Source organism: Cydia splendana, chromosome 7 (assembly GCF_910591565.1).
Source record: "Cydia splendana chromosome 7, ilCydSple1.2, whole genome shotgun sequence".
Classification (NCBI taxonomy): Eukaryota; Metazoa; Arthropoda; class Insecta; order Lepidoptera; family Tortricidae; genus Cydia; species Cydia splendana.
Window position 1 is genome coordinate 4,368,296 of NC_085966.1, and position 21,277 is coordinate 4,389,572.

At 38.2% G+C, this 21,277-nt stretch overlaps 2 long non-coding RNA genes across 2 annotated transcripts; both read right to left on the minus strand.

Moving 5' to 3' along the window:
- Positions 1-16,913: 16,913 nt before the first annotated feature.
- Positions 16,914-18,812, minus strand: LOC134792454 (uncharacterized). The gene is made up of 3 exons (XR_010144423.1): positions 18,723-18,812; positions 17,624-17,724; positions 16,914-17,088 (listed from the first exon to the last, which is right to left on the minus strand). It is a non-coding gene; the product is annotated as an uncharacterized LOC134792454 (long non-coding RNA).
- Positions 18,813-19,399: 587 nt separating this feature from the next.
- On the minus strand, positions 19,400-21,252 carry LOC134792455 (uncharacterized). The gene is made up of 3 exons (XR_010144424.1): positions 21,184-21,252; positions 20,443-20,479; positions 19,400-19,503 (listed from the first exon to the last, which is right to left on the minus strand). It is a non-coding gene; the product is annotated as an uncharacterized LOC134792455 (long non-coding RNA).
- Between the last annotated feature and the right edge of the window lie 25 nt (positions 21,253-21,277).

A 21,277-nucleotide genomic window follows, 5' to 3' on the forward strand; every position in this document is an offset into this window, starting at 1 on the left:
CTTCGGAGCCCCCTGAGGTTCGGGGCCCTGGGCACGGGCCCCATGTGCCCTTATGGTAAAGACGGTACTATGACGGCAAAGAAGAGCAGCGTCAAAGCATGAGCAGGATAGCGTTTATACTTTGTCCCTGCTCATTTCCGTGTTCACTATCTTGTCCTCAACAGCCAACTGTACGAGGTATAAATGGGGTATAAAGTTTTCCCATGAGGTAGTAACTTAACCCTTAAATGCACGATTTTTCTTTTTGCTCGAAATTTATATATGTATCACATAATTGTTGGCCGATTCTAGGAAAAAAATTAAAAAAAATATAACTTCTATTTTCACTGCGAAATCAGTGTTGGAAGTTGAATTGGCTAAATCATATTTATGTAAATATGTAATTTTTAGTAATAGATATATGAATTTTTTACTACCATTAGAAAGGTACACTATTTGTGATATACCTATGATAAAGTTATTAAATATAAAATAATTACAAACCCCGTTAACACCGTTCAAAATCACATACTAAAAATTATCAACTTCTGGATTTTCCAAGCTTTCCGACTTTCCGTCTTAAAACGAATGTAATTTTTATAAATTAAAAATATTGCGTAAATTTAACCCTTAAATCATCACCCTACTTGACGTTTGGTATAAAGGTGCGTTCAAGAACGTAAGCCCTTTTTTTTTAATCTGTGAGCTGCTGTCTAATGCTTTGTAGACATTTGGCAACACTATGCATTTAAGGGTTAAGTCAATATCAATCAATCAATCAAACCATTTATTTTTAGGCAACTAAGGCCCATATTAGATACTTACCTTACAAACTAACATATATATACAATAATAAAAATCTTAAATACAAAAAAAGAACATTTTCGTGACGCAGTTTTCTGTTGCGGCGTCACCTGCCGGCGTATTATGGACTAGCTGTGCCCGCGGCTCCGCCCGCGTGGAATTCGGTCTGTGTCAGTAAGCGGCTAATTTCTAATCCTAATTTCTCTCCCTCTCCCCTGGAGGCGGAACTTGAAGTAAAGTTGACAGATGGATATGCTAGAGGATTGTAGTCCAGATAAAATATTTTACAGTTACCACTAAATAAAACTACACTCCAAAATCAATAGTTTTTTTCGCCTTTATTAAAATTTTACACGTGATTTAAACGACTGAGTGTACGTATATCGGACGATACAGTAAGGTATACGCGCGCGAGCGAAAGCGAAGCGGCCTGCCTGGCTAGAGCGCCACTCACCGTGGTCTTCTTCAGACTCCTGAGGAAGACCACGTGCCCCTTGTAATTGTAACCTCAATGCGTTGCGAGACTTTCGCGAATGATTCGATTTTTTTGCAATGCGTATAAAATGCGAATCCCAAATCGTTTGACTCCGCAAACGACCAGTACCGGATTAAGATATTTTGATGCCCTAAGCATTTCTAGACCATGGTGCCCCCTCTCCGTAGGGTCATCAAGATTACATTGAATTTTTTTGGTAAATTGACGTTCATTGCCGCATTACAGCTGAAAATGGAAATCAGTCACATCATTTTATCACGAAAATTTACAGTGCCGCAGCAGTAACGTTGCAACAGAGTACCTAATGCTGCTGCAGTCGCCTCCCGAATGTTACCTTTAACATATCTTAGAATGTTATAGAAAACGCGAGCGAAGCGCGCGCGAAAATTTTTCGATATAAAAACGCAACTTGATAGACAGTTGTACATTTTTACTTTTAGTATGGAAATCAGTCACATCATTTTATCACGAAAATTGACAGTGCTGCAGCAGTAACGTAGCAACAGAGTAATGCTGCTGGAGTCGCCACCCGAATGTCACCTTTATCATATCTTAGGAAGTTATTGAAAACGCGAGCGAAGCGAGCGCGAATATTTTTTGATATAAAAAACGCAATTTGATAGACAGTTGTATATTTTTACTTTTAGTATGGAAATCAGTCACATCATTTTATCACGAAAATTGACAGTGCTGCAGCAGTAACGTTGCAACAGAGTAATGCTGCTGCAGTCGCCACCCGAATGTCACCTTTATCATACCTTAGAAAGTTATTGAAAACGCGAGCGAAGCGAGCGCGAAAATATTTCGATATGAAAACCACAATTGGATAGACAGTTGTACATTTTCACTTTTAGTATGGAAATCAGTCACATCATTTTATCACGAAAATTGACAGTGCTGCAGCAGTAACGGTGCATCAGAATAATGCTGCTGCAGTCGCCACCCGAATGTCACCTTTATCATATCTTAGGAAGTTATTGAAAACGCGAGTGAAGCGAGCGCGAAAATTTTTCGATATTCAAAACGCAATTTGATAGACCGTTGTATATTTTTACTTTTAGTATGGAAATCAGTCACATCATTTTATCACGAAAATTGACAGTGCTGCAGCAGTAACGTTGCAACAGAGTAATGCTGCTGCAGTCGCCACCCGAATGTCACCTTTATCATACCTTAGAAAGTTATTAAAAACGCGAGCGAAGCGAGCGCGAAAATATTTCGATATAAAAACCACAATTTGATAGACAGTTGTACATTTTTACTTTTAGTCTCATCCAGGCGCGAATCCAGGATTTTATACAGAGAAGGGATGGGAAAGTTTTTTATCAGCCTAGCTTCGCATAGGGCTCGATATTTAAGGATCTTTTTTTGCCTACGGTTTTGGTGCCCCCTAGACGTGGTGCCCTAAGCAAGTGCTTATTTTGCTTAAAAGGGTTAATCCGGCACTGCAAATGACGGAGGTCAATGTTTTTTTTTCAAAGTACCCACCTTCGTGGCCGGCGATACGTATGAATATGGATTTGATATGGATGCGATATAATTACGATTAGGTATAATTCATGACGGAGAAAATTAATAATTTTAAATAATTATGCAATTATACGCGTGTTGATATGTGTGTTTATTTTACCACTACGTAACTATGTAAACTCATATTTAGTTTTGTTGATTACTTAATGTTTACTCAGTTCCCCAAAAGATGGCACTGTGCAATGAGAGGCAATTAATTAACTGTCGTTTAATTTTGTTGTATTATTAAATCAACATAATTATTCAATTCAATTTGTTGACCATCCATACCCCCTCTTCTAAACTTAGAGTTAATTTGGCAAAATCCTTCCTCGGTGGCTTATTCATGTCAACACGTATTAAATTCAGTGCCATCTGTTAGTTTACCAGGGTAGTCTATAGTGGTAGCACATATTTGAAAAAAGTTTGCCCCTCCTTCCTAAGTAGCGCCATAAGATTCAGGGGCAAACTTAAGTCAATCGAGTGTTGTGGCTAACCCCCCTTTTAGGGGTTGAATTTTTGTAGCCTATAACCTGGCCGGGGATGTTCTTGACAGATTAGTAAAGTTTGCATCAAAATCCGTTCAGCCGTTTTCACGTGATGAGCGTTCAAATAAACAGACAAACAGATAAACAGACAAACAGACAAAAATTCTAAAAACTGTTGGAACGTGTTCTGTTATCAATTCTAAGTGTCCCCAGCCAACTTTTTTTCAAATATCTTCCATGTACAGACTTTCGACCCTCTTCAGCTTTATTACATGTATAGATAGATATAGATAGATCGCTTTATCCATCTTTATCCACGTGATAAAATAACTATCACTTTTTAACACCGTGGGATAGAAAGTGACGGACACCGTTTTATCACGCTGTCACGTAGACAAGAACGACCATCATATCCGTACTGCTCAGGTAATACTTGTGGGTAGGTAAGTGTGGCAGGGATAAGTGCAGCTGGCCTTCACATTAGGACCTATTTACACATTGATAAGTGTGTCAAAACTCATTTTGGGTTTTCTTGCCAGTCAATTAAAATAATTAATCCAAAGGTTAGACGTTAAGCATTGGCGGTGATATAACGGTAATGCAATTTAAATAATTGTACTGAAAAAACCCAAAACACTTTCCGTTTAAATGACGTTGTCGCGATATCACGTAATAATTAATATCTGGGAGACCGAGCTTTGCTCGGAAAACATATAAAAACTTAATAATGCGCGTTTTCCCAGAGATACGACCTAGATAGATCGAATTATCGCCCCCGAAAACCCCCATATAGCAAATTTCATCGAAATCGTTAGAGCCGTTTCCGAGACCCCCCAAAATATATACCTATAAATAAAGAAGAATTGCTCGTTTAAAGGTATTAGATTTAATATTTATAAAAGGCCAAATATAAGGGTCTCGGCCCCGAATACGATTTCGTACCTTTCGGTGTCGAGACCCTTGGCCCGTGGGGTCCGAACGCGTCTACGCTGTTTAAGGATTTATCCAAAAGGATAGCAGACGCACTGGTGATCGTAGAGCTGGCAGCTTCCTCGCACAAAGAATAAGTATTGCGATACAGCGGGGAAATGCTGCCAGCATCTACGGCACCATTCCGCAGGATAGTTTGTAATTATTTATTTTTAGATTAGTTTTATTTATTTTTAGATTTAGTTTTTAAGTTTTTAGGTTAGTTATTTTATTATGTTTTACTTATGGTATTATTTTGTTTCTAGGTATTAAGTTTGTATGCACTAATATTAAATAAAAGTATATCTTCAGTAAATATATTTAATTGCTTGAACCGTGTTACATGAGCGTTATCAAAGTACCTTTATCCTGTGACGCACTGTACAGGGAAAACTTTGCGCCTATATAAGATTAGTTAACTCGTCCGGTGGGCATCAGTTACCGTATGTAGCTCATTAACTGCACTGAAGAACTAATTAATATAACAGCAAAAATGGCTCCAGTAATATTCCTGTTCGCGGTAAGTTTTTTTATAATTTCATCTTTTTCTTGGTTTTTAAATGTTTAGCTAACATAGCTATTTTTTACCTTTTGATTAATTATTTGAGCGTTTATTCCAAACCATTTTCATTTGTATTTTTATCAAAATGGCTGTAGATTTGGTACAAATTTGACATGAAGAAGAGTGGGCGTAACTGAAATAAGCGGTCGCGATCCCATACAAAATTTGTATCTTCTTCTCTCTGCCCTTATCCCACGTTATGTGGGTCGGCACAAGATGTTTTTCTCTTCCATTCTCCTCTGTCTTTCATCACCTCAGCACTCACTCACTCCTTTCTTTCTCATATCCTCTTTCACACAATCCATCCATCGTTTTTTGGGTCTATCATCCGCTCTCCGCCCATCAACATTCATCCCTAACATTCTTTTGCCTATATGCCATACAAAATTTGTATGGGAGCGCTTATGTGTGGAGACTTCGATTGTCTTATATGATTTATGGACAGTGACGACTACTTTATCACCATCGTTTATATATTTATCGAATTAATATTTTGTATCGTTAACTTCAGCTTGCCGTCTTGACGAAGCTTTCTGAAACCTACTCTCTCCCACACCTTTCTGGTAAGTTATCATTACTTTAAGGTTTACTAACCGTATGTATTTATATATACAGGGTGATTTCGGGGTCGTGATCCAGAACCACTTTTTCTGACTCTGTAAATGATCCACATTATCATATGGTAGTATTTGATTGAAAGATAATTACTTGAATTATTCTTATTTTTCAAGTAAAATTAATGTTATACTAAGTAATTATGGTCACCCTATGACTTTTGACATACGCTGTATGGAAAGCGACAAGACGTCACATTGAGTAGGGTCACCAAATTGTATGCAAAAATGTTTTTTTCCTACTTGTCATCTGGAAAATAGTCATCATTATTGGTGATAAACAATAATTAACAACATCATTAGGCTCATCTTTGGATTCTGTATGATGTCTGGCTCTCTTGCTCCACGACCCCGAAATCACCCTGTATATTTATAGATGTATTATATATGTATGTGATATATAGCATATTAAACTATTTGGTTGTACCTATTGGTACATATTTATTTAATTGTATATGATCGAAGTGTAATTGTAATCTTCTAATTCCTGTAATTTATTCGTGCACTGCCTGTTTTAAAAGTTTTCTGTTCTTTATATCCTGCTACCCTAAGGTTGTCTGGAAGAGATCGCTTACAGTGATAAGACCGCCTGTTGCTACTTTTATTTACATGGTAAATCTATTAATGAATTTTTCTTTTGTGGTGCAATAAAGTGTATTTACTTTACTTACTAACTCTGCACAGACTTGAAAGTTACAAAGTGTGGAAGTGTCAGCATAAATGGCCTTTATTTTGGCACTTCCATATTTTGTCAGGTCAAAGAACTAAGACGGGCTCTGAAAACAACATAAACATTTAAAAACTGAGCACTTGTAATTTAATAGGTAATTAATTAACATCAACATGTTATGCCCAATTTTGCCCATTCCACGAATTTGTTCAACCGTGGTTCTGTACAAACGCGGATTTTCTGCAGTTTGCCACTATAATGTAATAGGAGTTCCTTTATCTGTGAGGGTAAAAAATTGTCTAGAAAAATAATTATCGGCTTAAAACTGAAAAAAATCTGATACACAAGATAAAATGTGTTTGAAGTACGGGACGGCCCATGGAATGCTTCTTTTGCAATAACAACCAAAATTAGCTTGAATCCTAAATGGCTCAGCTATAAAAGCCCGTGATCATACTAGCAACTATGATCTAAATTACATATTAATAATGGTTTTACTAACCTATCTATATTATTTTTTCACGAAATTGTTGTTAAACAGGTAATGAAATTGAAGATTCCTGGCCACGTGGTTGCGAGGGCAGAAATTACTGTTGGATAAAAACCGACGCTTACCGAAAACAACAAAAGATATTCGACAAGGTTTTGAATGGAGAGGTAAGTTTGTTTACCTAAATATAATATTTAAAATAAGGGCCACTTGCGCGTTCCAGGGTTAGCCAACTAACCCAGAGTTTACCGTTTATTACCGCACAGAACCCCAAGCGTAAATTTAATTCGGTAGCGTGATGGACGTAAGTACGCGTTTGCGTTGTCTCATTTTGTACGGGATTTTGGACAGTGCGCCAAGCGGAACGTTTTGAAAACTCAAAATCCCATACAAAATGAGATTTAACGCAAACGCGGTACGTCACGTCACGCTATGGAATTAAATTTACACTAGGGTACAGACCGTATTTACTTATAATATGAGGGTAAAATTTTATGATGGGTTTTAAATGGTTTGTTCCCTTTTACATATGACTTCGTATTTTGCGTTAAGGGGCCCACTGATTAACAGTCCGCCGGACGGTATCGGCCTGTCGGGTGTCATTCTGAATCCCTAACAACGTTTGTCCTAAAGGCACTTGCCCTAACTGGTTTGTCCTAATGGGCACATGCCCTAACGATCAATTGTCATAACGATTATTTTCCATAATGTAACGTTCTGAAAAATGGTTAGGTTTTAGAACTTGCTGCCACAAAAGTGGGTTAGGTTAGGGTATGAACTGCGACCCTCGCAGAAAAGAAAATATGCTTAATAACATTAGGATAGGTTAAGTTAGGTTAGGGAAAACAAAATTAGGATTTTTAGTGTTAGGACAACTGATCATTATGACAAACAATATTAGGGAATGCAAAGATAGGAGAAAAGACTTTAGGGATTCAGATATAGATCCGGCCTGTCAGTTGTTCGGAACTGTCAAAATTTTGTTCTAACTGACAGGCCTATACCGTCCGGCGGACTGATAATCAGTGGGCCCCTTTATTGTTTAACAAATTAGGGCCCGAGCCGCAAAATTCATACTAAGTATAAACGGTTAACTCCGAGTTAGTTGGTAACCCCGGAACGCCCAAGTAGACATGTGCGCCGCGCCGCCGCGCCGCCGCCGCCGATGATTTTTCCACGCCGCCGCCGCCGATAAATTTGACCGGCGTATAATCGGCGTGGGAATTTTTTATACCTATCGTGTCTTATTCCATGTTGCGTAGTGAGTAGATAGTGTCAGAGGTATAATTTAAAGATCCTTATGCTTTTTCGCTTATTATTTGCCAGTGAACCAAATTAGCATCATTTTTGTCGCTGCGGTGTTAGCCGTGATAACGATTTAGCGTTATAAACAAGATCTAGTTTCTGGATCTCAGGTTATTAATTGATATTTTATCGCACAGCTTTTTTGTAGAACGCATTTTGTTTTACATCAATAGTCTCTTGATTGACAATTTAATCAGTGAACTAAAGTCAAGAAATTAGCAGGTTCATATCCTAGGACAGAAACATGCTATTTTCTTCATAGAATCACCAGCAAGCTGTCACCACGATTATAATTGCATATTTTATGATTTCTCGTGTGATGCTGGTGATATGCATAAGGGTAACATTCCATTTCTGACCGCAGCTGCACTACTAGTACGAACGCGTCGGTGTTATTGTCAATTTCTATGGTATAATGAATGGTAGTGCTGCTGTCGTTGGAAATAGACTGTCACCTTAAGGGTCATCATATGATAGACATGATTTGATTTATTTATCACATAATACATCAATGACCTCCCTAAATCTATAAACGAGAAATGCGTCAAGTTCGCGGACGACTTCTCCATTCTACTGTCGTGTGAAAATATTACAAACCTAGACGAAAAAATGTATCTAATTATTACAAAAATTATAGACTGGTTAAACGATCACAATTTAGAAATTAATTTCACTAAGACTAAATTAATGCAATTTAGGCCTCACCAAAAAATAGAACTTGACATAAACTTTTCTTACAATGGAATTAAATTAGAATGCGTTTCATCTTTTTCACTCCTTGGAATAACTATTGATACCCATATAAATTGGAAAGACCATGTACAAAAAATAAAAACAAAACTTAGCCAATTTATTTTTGCCTTCAGACAACTGAAAAAAACTACCAACCTACAAACCGCATTATCGGCGTATTACGCATTTGCACACGCATGGCTTAGCTACGGTGTGACCCTATGGGGGAATAGCACAGATGTATCTGAGCTATTTATCCTGCAGAAGGATTGTGTCCGGATACTGTCAAACATCAGACGTCCAGCGAGCTGCCAAATGCACTTTAGAAACCTTGGTATCCTTACCTTGCCTTGCATCTATATCCTAGAGTCGTGTAAATTTATTAAAAATCATCCTGAATTGTATACTAGAATCGGAGATGTGCCCCGTCGATTTGAATCCCGCCAAAAAAATAATCTTATACAAATAACATCAAAGCTAGCAATACATAAAAACGGACCTTATCCCTCGTCAATAAGGATTTTTAATAACCTGCCGGATCACATAAAAAACGAGCAAAAACAAAATAAATTTCAAAAAGTGTTGAAACAATATCTCGTAGAAAGAGCCTATTACTCGGTCGACGAATACCTACAGAATAATAATAACTAATTACACAAATAATATTCCGGAGAAATACAGGCATCTCTCTATCTTTCGTTCCTACTCCTATTCTGTAAATGTAAATTAATGTAAATTGACATATAATAAAAATTATAATATTGTAACGAAACAACTAGTTAATAAGTGACATATATATTTTGTTAATGCATGATAAATTGATGGCGACTGTACTATATCATTATTCATATCTATATATATTTTATCTGTAAGTGAATTGCAGTGCCCTCTCAGGGTTGTGTTGAGACATAATTTATTAATAAGACCTACTGTACACACAAAGCAAGGAAATAAATGAAATGAAATGAAATGAAATATACAATTTCATTTAAAATTACACACCATCAATTCTTGGTCATTTTATGGTGATTATTAGCTTCTTCTACTTAACAATATATACCTATTTCAATCAAAATTATAAAAGTCAGGTTAAAGCTTCGTAATGATTAATGAGCTATACCTTAACCTATACCTACTTATAGGAACTTAAATCACCAAGTATCATCACTAAGCTAGCAGTAAAGAAAACAAAGTAGACCTTAATATTCCATAAAACGGGACACTTCAAAGACATTCTGTTGAGCGAATCAACATGCCAGAGACGTTTACTTTCGAAAACGATGACACCTTTATTCTAACATACATTTCTGTTAAACTTCAGTTCAGACAAATGTAAAGTATGTAGTTCATCATTATTTCGTAACAAATCCTAGGTAAGGCGACAGCGGCTGGGAAAAGTCAATATAGATTTAAGAGATATAAATATGGTTTAGGTTTGTTTCGTCTGGTTCCCCGTTAGTCCAGTGAGGTTTTTCCTAGTTCGTCGGTTTCCCCGTTCGTCCGTTCCCCTTCTGACCGTTTCCCCGTTCGTCCATGTCTCCGTTCGTCTGTTTCCCCTGGTTTCCCAATTCGTCCGTGTCCCCGTTCGTCCGTTCCTCTTTCGTCCATTCCTCCCGGTTACCCCGTTCGTCCGTTCCCCCTTCGCCGGCTTATCCTGGTTCTTGCGATCCCCCACCCCGTCCCGTCCCGTTAGTTTAGCTTTCTGTAAGCCTGTGTGTCTACTAATACCAGATATCCTTATCAGCGAAGTAAGGGCAGCAATCCAAACACAAAAAAGTGATAAAGCTCCAGGCGATGATGGGATCTCCAACGAAATATTGAAATATACCATTAATGACATCTTAAATCCTCTTATTCGTCCTCCTATTCTCTTGTCCGTGTGGTGTCGGGCGAGAATAACACCACCTCCTTTCTTCCCGTAAGGCGAATAAGGGATTACGGCTGAAGTATGTCTTCCGAAACACTAAGCCCTGAGACGCTGACATCCAGTCTCTCCGAAAACTAACAATAAACCCGGATCTGGAGCCACCGTTGCGGCGCAAGCCAGGCACCTGCGGCCAAACCGGCACCACACGTACTGACTTGTCATTCATGTGGACCATGTCGGGGAGGAGAGAGAGGGTGGTACGGGTTCTGGGCAAGCCCGTGTTGCCATAAAGTCGTCTGTCCCAAGCGCAGCAGCATCCGCGGAGAGGGCACTTCGCCCTCCTGCCATGCAGGGGGGAAACAACACGGGGAGTGGCAGTTACCGGTTATAAGTCCGCACGAATAGGAGTCGCATGTGCGGGCGCCAGGGGTCACTCCCGACAGTAGGAGGATCCATCGAAGGTCCACTGATCAGTTACCGCCTGCTTCAAGTTGAGCGATCCTCGACCAATAAGGTACTGATCCGCCTCAGCGTTAATTTGTTCTGTCTGGGTGAACGGGACACAAGCTTTACAGCTGGACGTTGACCCTGTAACACCAACCACCTGCTCAGAACGGAAACAACTTTTAAGAGCTACAACAATTCTTTCTACATGCGCTACGCGACATGGAATGTCCGAACAATGAGGACAGGTTTTCCGAACACCTGCAAAAATCTTGATTGCGCGCAAGATCTGCGCAAAACATGAAACATTGACACGCGGAACTGAACAGGTTCAACGTCGATGGATTGATGATGAAGGCTCTTTGCGCAAGGCTAACTACACTTTTTACTGGAAGGGCAAAAGTTCTTCGGAAACACGGGAGCATGGGATAGGATTTGCGGTCCGTAATCATCTTCTTGATGCAATAGAGACACCAGTAGGTGTATCCGAGCGCGTCGATACGAAAAGCAACTATGTGACTCTGAGCTCCGCTTATGCACCGACGCTCAACTAAACCCGAGGCCAAGGACCAATTTTATGACCAGCTCGATAAAGTAGTTCGCGAGGTGCGTCCATCCGATAGGCATATTTGGGCGACTTTATGGCTAGGGTCGGCAGGATAATACTAACTGGCCCGATTGCCTAGGTGCGAATATATCGATAAATATAAGTTCTCAACACCTAAATGGAGTCTGGCGTGGAGCAGTAGTTATAGGACTGGCCTACATCCAGCAGAGGAGTAGAACAGTTAGGTATAATGAATGTGAACCTGGCCATCCGTTTAGACAAACCACTTAATGGAAGAATAGAAATAAAGGAACTGAGAAATTGAGGACAAGTCAATTGACGAACTAGGAAGTTGACGTACTGGGAAATGGACGAACAGAAACTGACTAGACGAACGGGTAATAGGACGAACTGAGCAATTGACGAAATGGGAATCAGACGAACGGAGAAACTGACGAACCATGATATTGACGAACTGAGAACTGGACGAACGGAGACCGACTAGACGAACGGAGAATCGGACGAATGGTGCAGAATTGATAAATATATTTTTTTGTGTTTTATTTGTATTCCGCTTACAAAGTAAAAATACTGCCTGAAATGTAGCGTTTTAAAGTATCCTTTTTATTTTAATATTCAAACATACCGTTGCTAACCGTTAGGTTGGTATTGGTAATAAATGGTTGCCAAGCGGCATGATGGGATATAATTTTCGGCAATAATTTAGAAAACACTTATAATATGTTTTGAGAAATGTCAGAAGGCTTTAATGTAGAGTTTCTACAGCCACATTCTCATGCAGTATCAAAAACTATGCCACGCCGATTTTACGCCGATCACGCCGCCGCCGCCGGTCAAAAAATCATCGGACGCCGCCGACGATGATTTTGCCATCGGCGCACATCTCTACGCCCAAGTAGTCCTAAGATAAGCAGAGTCACAGAGGCCGGCAATAAATATATAGTTTTTCCGATTCCCCCACTTTCCAATGCATCCCCCCTTCATACTCATTGAGTTATTATTACTTCTGTATAGCCATATCAAACAATGAAATTGTCGCAATCGCAACCTATGCCACGCGACCAAAACGCGACCAAAAAGTCGTGAAATTCATGGCGCTTACGCGTTTACGTCGCGAGATTCACTCTCCGCTTCCATAGTTTGTTGTCGACCGTCAACAACTCATGGCGCAAAATACTGGTTATCTGTGCCGGTTCTATACGTAATAATAATAGTTAAATGTTCATACTTGAGCGGGACGCACTGGCGCTACGCTCCAAAACTCAAATAGCTAACGTGGCCGAAACAGCCGCCAAGCTGAAGTGGGACTGGGGCAGGAACGTTTGCCGTATGTCGGATGACTTATGGGCCAAAATAACAACTAATTGGGTCCCACATCAAACCCGGGGTCGCGCCTAACCTCGACGGCGTTGGCCTTTGATAGGAACTGGTGGGAAACGGGTCAAGACCGGGATACGTGGAAAGGGAGGAAGGAGGCCTTTGCCCAGTAGAGGGCTCATATAAATAATGTCTACCTTTGTATTTCAGGTCTTGAACTACGTTCTAGGTGATGAAATGAGCAACCGAGACAGCCAAGGTAGTGAGGTGAAAGATATTGGCGACTGCAACCCATCCACAACCGAGGTGAGATGTTGGAACTTTATGAATGAACCACACCTGAACAAGTCTTAGGTGTCACTCAAAAAACGACCTTAAAAGTTCATGTTTAGAATTGAATTTTGATGGTTGATGACCCAGTACTAAGTCGGTGGTAAACGAGGGGTAATGGGATACTATAGGCATGTATCAGTTGTTATGGCATAACAAAATCCTTGACGATACTCGTAGTCCCTCTGTATATCTGTTGTCCAAGCTATCACCGATTCATTTTAGCAGTCTTTCCTATGTTTTGAACAGCTTGAGCTTGAAGTAAAATAAACTTTCATTTTGGAACTGGAAAATTTGAATTCCCGTACCAGCATATGTAAAGTTTTTGAAATTTTTCCATGTGTGGAATTTTGGAAACTTTCCGACGGCACTGATGATGATCCTTCGCCGCATTTCAAAACGCCCCTGTTTTTGAAAACGGCTAGCCGTAATGTAATACGGCGGATTATACGATCCGACTGCGAAATACATACTGAATAACTTTTACTATGGGACTAATGCCGAAATCGCGAAAAAAAATTGACTGTCCCACGGAAATCACATAAGCCGGAATCTGTTTCTTAGAATAAATATTACATAATTTTTTTTTAATTTAATTTATTTAGAACACAAACAATCACATGACACAAATGGATTTGTAGTACAATGTAGTGTACTTACTTAAAATACTTAAGAAAACAGACCTGGAGGTTCATTATTAATTTAAAACGAAACAATGTGTAGTCATACCTACAGCTTTTCAAATTATAAATGTAATATTTATTCTAAGAAACACATTCCGCCTGATGTGATTTCCGTGGGACAGTCAATTTTTTTTCGCGATTTCGGCATTAGTTCCATAGTACTTAAAGTTATTCAGTATAACCTATAAATTCACTACGCAGAGTATGGTTGGTGAATAAAGTTTCATCCTGTGTAACCATTAGTACTAATTTAGCATTTTTCAGCTCAAAGTGATATACATGATCAAAGATGAAGAAGGCACGGTCTGGTACGTCCCACAAACCACCAATTACACCATTGCGATCCAAATCGAGGAATGCGGCCAGTAAGTTTTCATTACTTTTCATTATCTATGTATATAATATTTATGTAATCACCTGCAATAATATGTTACCAGAAATATAATTAATAATTAAGATCCTCCCTCTCCTTCCGAATACCAGAGGCCCTTATAAAGGCTTTATTTCAAAACGTAATTTTAACTTTGATTAAATGAGTCAAGGTTCCAAATTCAGATACGAAACTACCGATTTTGGGAATTAGGAGGCTATTTTGAAAAAGTTTCAAAAAGCTGAATCGACATAAAATCTATTTAATCCTTGAATGTGCTTACAAAATTTCACGAGAATCGGTTGAGAAATGTGACCTGTAGAGGAAAACATCCGGACATACAAATATATAAATAAAATATTAATTTATAAATACAGAGATTTTGGATTTCACGGGCCTATAAATTCAGGTCTTTTGATAGGCTTGCGTGGGGATATAGATCATATAGATCCAACAAGTAGAGGCCCCTTGGAGAGCTTTCATGTCATGTAGAATATAAATATATAGAAATCCCTTAAAGGGATAAGTTCGCCTTTGTACTGCCTATCCTGGGCCGTAAATGTGTGTTTTGTGTATGTACATACATACATACATACGACAGCATTTTTGCTCAACCTGAAACGGAGAATGTCACTGACGCTCGATCAACAAACTTAAATTTTTTTATGACTTTTCAGGAAGCTTGGCCGCATCGGATCTAATAGCAATACCACTATGGATAGATTTTTCTTAGAACAATATCAAGTGCACTGCGTCGAGCAAAGGGTCGAGTTTAAATTCCCTGTACTGTACCAGAACGGCAACAACAATGACATCAAGCTCCTGTCACCTGCGAAGGGGATTCCACTGAGTTGCTCAACTAAAATACTTAAATAATAACTTCACTCTCTTTTGTCACTGGTGGATGATCTGGTGGGTGGACTACACGGCCGTGACAAAAAAAAATCCTTTTTTAGTTTTATTCTAAGTTCTTAGGAGGTTACCAGTTTAAGATCCGGATGTAAACATTAGGCACAGACTACACAGACACCGCATTGGTCCGCGTTCAATGCTGCTTGCCAAGAATTTCCATATTGAACGGTTGTACGCTGACTTCGTACGATATCTTGACCTGTAGCCTTACCACGACTGCATTAAAGGGGCCCACTGATTAACAGTCCGCCGGACGGTATCGGCCTGTCAGTTAGAACAAAATTTTGACAGTTCCGAACAACTGACAGGCCGATACCGTCGGGCGGACTGTTAATCAGTGGGGCCCTTTAAGTAGCAGTGTCAAATACACATATTCGCTCGCACTAAATGCGAGTACAAGCGACATGCCTAGAAAGTAAGTTACGCAGATGCTAGCAAATTATTTCAGTGTCAAACTGGTGGTAGCCTTACTATGTACTTACATGTAAAAAAATCTCACATCTGGCGTATTTTAGCAGGACGCTTTAAGTATTATTTTTTTACTGTATGTGTTTTTATATGTAGTTACCTATTATTTTATACTAAAAATGTACGAGGGTGGTTTGAGAAGTAACTTGGTTCGATAGAAATTCAGGATATGGTTTTAGCTGGCAGAAGAATAAAAGTACGCGAATTAGATGAAGCCATTAAGCATCTCAACTGTGTGAGTTCTTCACATTTTCCATAAAGCTTGGTTTCCTAAAGTACACAATATTCCTCAACACATTTGTTTTCAGGTCGAACCAAGTTACTTATCAAACCGCCCTAGTAAAGTTGTATTGTTTAAAATAGGTAAAAGCTTGTATAAATAAATATGCAATAAAATAAGGTATGAGATAAAATTCGCAATGTATCAATTATTTACCCATCCCTCTTCTAACAATCCTTTGGAAAAACTTGGATCTCTTTAAAAAATTTGCATTGCCATATAGAAATTGCTTCAGCAAAGCATATGGGTAAAAAGTGTTAAACATTTTTTTTTTCACAGCTTGAGACGATCTTTCTAGTTTTAGATAGTACAGTGAATTTTTTCCACTTTGCTCTAAAGGTTCATCCACACCAAAGTTATTTTTTGTAGAGCGCACTGTGTTACCGTGTTGCTCCACAAAAGTTAACTGCGGTGTGGATGCACCTTAAGTTTCGGCACTTTTCAAATATCTAATTAGGGTATAATGAGACTGTTCAACATAACAGATTTTTTAATCCTTTATATAGCGAGTCAAACAACTTTGTCAGTAGAAAAAGGCGAGAAATTCAAATTTTCTATGAGATGATTACCCTTCGCGCCTACATTTTTAAATTATCTATTAGTCCCAATACTCCCAAGAATAGTATCAAATTCTTGTTATTTGTATATTTTATTTTACGGCCTGAATGCTGATACCTGTAAGCCAAACCTCATAGAATTGTATCCTGTTGTTTCCAGCTTTCGACTGTTACGAGTATCTCCAGAGCCGGTCGGTACCATGATCACATTTTATTAATAGAACTTACAAATTAAGGGCCACTTGCACAATTCACTAACACGGGGTTAACCGGTTAAACCTGGAGTTACCATAATCACCAGTACAATTTAACACTGAGTTAACGGTTTGGCCAGTTAACCCCGGGTTAGTGGAATGGTGCAAGTGGCGCTAAGGGAGTAGGTAATACATTACTCAGACATGTATGAAAATATTCGTGAATGAAAGCTTTCTTTCTATTTTCTGTTATTCTTTCAAAAGGTATGTTACAAACATTTTTAAGCAATTAATTCCTCTGCATAAGTTTGGCAGAGCAGCTCACTGAGAGACCATCTTTGAGCGCCACGGACTCCAAAGCCGTGCCATCATGCAGTCAGCACGGGGAACATGAATGGAATTCTCGTTTCGTGGCAGGTGACCGGGTGTTCTATTTGTTTGTTTTCGTCTAGGGCTGAAGACTGGTACGGTCCAGGATATCTAAAAGAAATATAACGATTAAATTTATATTTAACTTATTAAAATAGCTTTATCAATGTAGATACCTACTAAGTTTAAATTCCTAAATTTTCAAGATAATCATGTCATATTGTGGTTACATGTAAGCTCTGATCTTCCTTTTCAATTAAAAAAAAACCGGTCAAGTGCGAGTCGGACTCGCCTTTTAAGGGTTCCGTACATTACCCAATTTTTAATAATGTAGTTTTTTTATGTGGAACGTGAATGAAATGTCTTAAAAAAACCCGTAGGGGTCGGATCAAAAACTAAGTAATTAAGCCCGACTCACGCTTGACTGCACATTTGTAATAGGTTTTCCTGTCATCTATAGGTAAAGAACTATTTAGTGTATTTTTTTCAAAATTTTAGACCTAGTAGTTTCGGAGATAAAGGGGGGGGGGGAATGGTTGGACAGACAGACAGACAGACAGACGCACGAGTGATCCTATAAGGGTTCCATTTTTTCCTTTTGAGGTACGGAACCCTAATAATAGATTGTGCATTAAAAACAACTTACTGGCATTCCTCTACTCCAATTTCAACCGAGAAGACCTCTTTGTTTTGCGCGACGTACCGAATCTTGTCGTTCTCATCACGGATCAAATAAATCTTCCCAAACTGAAAAAAAATTGGTATGGCTGTTTGTAAAGTCGGTCTACAGACGATAATTTTGCGTAATAAGTGATAACGTCATAAGAAAACATTACCATTACCAAAGAGAATAGATAGTATAGAGGGGTCCTGTCATAGTAAATTTTGTAGTCACAGTAAATTTACTGCCATCTATCGACACACGACTAAAACTCAAAATGAAAACGTATAAAACTATCGAAAAAAAATATATATGGATAAATGATTTTATTATTTTTATATCATTTTGATCCATGTTCATTCACTGATACCTATGTGTTAAAATTGTTAAATATATAACGGGGTCGTCAACGCCATCTAGCCGACCATAGGCCAAAGGTGTGTGCGCCATCTATCCGAGAATGACTTTTTCTTGATTTCCGAGGCACGTTTTTTTCTTAGACTTTATTCATCTTATACGGAGTTACATATGTCTTTGCCATTACATTACGTAACGTTACCATGGAGATTTGTCCACAACGTTACCATGGAGATCCGTCCACAACGTGACACTTTTTCGGGCATGCTACCGGTGTTCATCCATTTATAAAGACAAAAAAACAGATTTGAATAATACAAGAATTTTTAACCTTTCATATGACGCGAATCGGGTATCTGAATTGGGTATTGAGTTTAATTAAGAATTCAATACGTACCTAGTTACTGCAGAGTGCAGGGTTTTTTTATTGTATATATTTTATCTCTGACACTTAGAGACTTTAACATCTCTAAAGAATTTTAGTATTTGTCTGTTGTTTGTTTTTTTATTATAGTTTTTTCTTGTGTAGTCTAATAGTATTTAATATTTCATTGATTCCATATTTGTATTTGTAATTGTTTGTTTATATAATTTTGGTTATTTTTATTGCTTGTAAATTTTTACATGTAAATGTACCCCTGTGGCCTATTTGCTGAATAAAAGTTTGATATTTAACGTAGACGCCCGGCTGGTCGCCGTACCTCCATCATCCACTCGGCACACTTACAGATCTCTGGTTGTCGCAGCCAGCTACATCTTCACCGCTGGTGTGGTTCACGAGGATAACGCCTTGCACGAAGTTGAAACTCTGAAAAAAAAAACATTACTGATAAAGTATCTTCACCCAACCAAAATGGGGCCAAATGGGGTATATTATGGTACCATCGACCTGATCCGATGATGGAGACAGGAGCAGAGCTGGTGGCCATTGAAACTCTGTGGTAAAAAAACACAATCTAATGTGTTTGGGGCTATTGGAATTGTATCGATGAGTATTAGTTACTCGTGGAAAGAAAAGTACAGTCGGCGATAAAGGCTTGTATCAAAAATTTAATTTATAACAAAAAACTTATTTAGAGAGGAAGTACGTCGTCATTTTGATTAATATAGAACTAAGGAAAACATTGACTTAGTTATTAACCTACCTAAATAATAACTTACAAAAACGGGACTTAATCGCGTATAATTTAAGTTTTAAAATACCCTAACATTTCGAGGACGGCATTGTGCCCGTGGTCACGGAGAAGACTGCTTTGTGTAAAAATTGTGAAGGTTGAAGTGCCAGTTGCACCAACCACAATTAGCGGACATCAATGTCACTCAAGAGTGAACTTGATACTTCCAATAGCCTACAATAAAATTTAGCGAACGCTTGAACGGTGATAGACCGTGATTTTCGTTTACCTGTCCTTTTAAAAGCTCCTCAAATTTATCTTCCGGGTACGAGTGCCTTGGTTTAATGCGACAGTACGACTTTCCTTTACAATCTTCGGGCCAATCTTCCAAAGCTGTTTAAAAATAAAGTAATAAATAATATATTGTTGGCAACACCAAGTCTACCCTACCCCGCATAGGGTATAAAAACCGGTGCAAACTGTTGCTCGGGACATTTTTCCTTCGGCCGCCGTCGTGCTCGTGTGAGCTATTTTGTTATCGTTCCATGCTGTTGTTTTATATTTCGTTAAGCGATATTCAATGTAAGATTCGTTCCTTTGTTCATATGAAATTTATTGCAAAGTTTAATAAAATAATTGTGATTAGTTATACTGATTGTTTTTGTTCTAAAATCCACCCTGAGACCTTAAAATATTAATATCCTCATCAGTATCATAAGATCATCACTACATCTTATAAAACAATTGCTTGGTATTGCCAAACATCCTTACAGTTGTAATAGTAGTTTTTTATGAGACTTGAGTAATTTCTATGAGACTTGAAATAGACGCCAATGACTGACGAATATTAAATGAAATCGTCTGTAGTTAAGGACATTGAGTATGAGTAGTAATCTCTATTTCGAACGGAAACTTTCTATACGAATACGGAAAACGGAGATTTTTTTTTAATTTTGAGAAGGACATTGCTATTCTAAATACATCCGATGGATGAAACATCGTTCACTACACAGTAAGTAGGTACTATCATTTAAACCGACAATGAAATAGGTACCACAGTATGTAATATGTATGTAAGCAGACGCCACTGGTGATCGTAGAGCTGGCAGCTTCCTCGCACAAAGAATAAGTATTGCGATACAGCGGGGAAATGCTGCCAGCATCTACGGCACCATTCCGCAGGATAGTTTGTAATTATTTATTTTTAGATTAGTGTTATTTATTTTTAGATTTAGTTTTTAAGTTTTTAGGTTAGTTATTTTATTATGTTTTAGATATGGTATTAAGTTTGTATGCACTAATAAATATATGTATGTATGAGTTTTAACTTACTCAGCTCTGCGTGGTTAAATCTTATCAGCAACACCAACTGGAAAACATTATTTTAAATAGTTATAGATCTAGTGCATAATTGTTTTCCATCGTATTTTGTCGGAAACGTTCGTATTTGTCGTGCCACTTCAGGCAACCTTTGTACGGAAACTGACTGGACTGGACTGCAAGACACGTTCGTACATTTCCGTGAAAATACGATGGAAAATAATTATATAGACGTTAATATATGTTAAGACGGAAGCAAAGTTGTTTTTTACCTCTAAAGCTAATATTCAGACCCAGGCAAGCAAAATACTCGTGGCTTTTGAGGAGCGAGAGGTGAATTAACTTTAATATAGAGTTATTTTTTACTAGACAACGTGAGAAAAATGCTAGTTGTAGTAGCATTTTTCTCATCATGTTACTAATTTAATCCAAATTAATGTTATAAATATTGTTTTCTCAAAACCATCATTTAAATGTATCCTAACTGCCAACTGACGAGAAGAAACAACTCAGAATTGTTAGAGTTAGACCAAGAAAAGACTGCAACGATTTTGATAGCCCACGCAGTGCAAGTGTTATTTTAAACGTCAAACTTCTATGAAATTATGACGTATAAATAACACTTGCACTGCGTGCGCTATCAAAATCGTTGCAGACATATCTTGGTTAAGACCAAGATAGAGTTAGCTCTATTGTTACTTTTCATTTTAGAGGAATTATTTTGCTACAATAACGGATTAGTAAAAAACTTACAGTAAAGGCGAATGTGTTGATGGACACCATTGTAGTAAAATTACTTTTTATTATTATGTAACTTTAATTAAATAAGACCGCTTCCGTTAGCCGT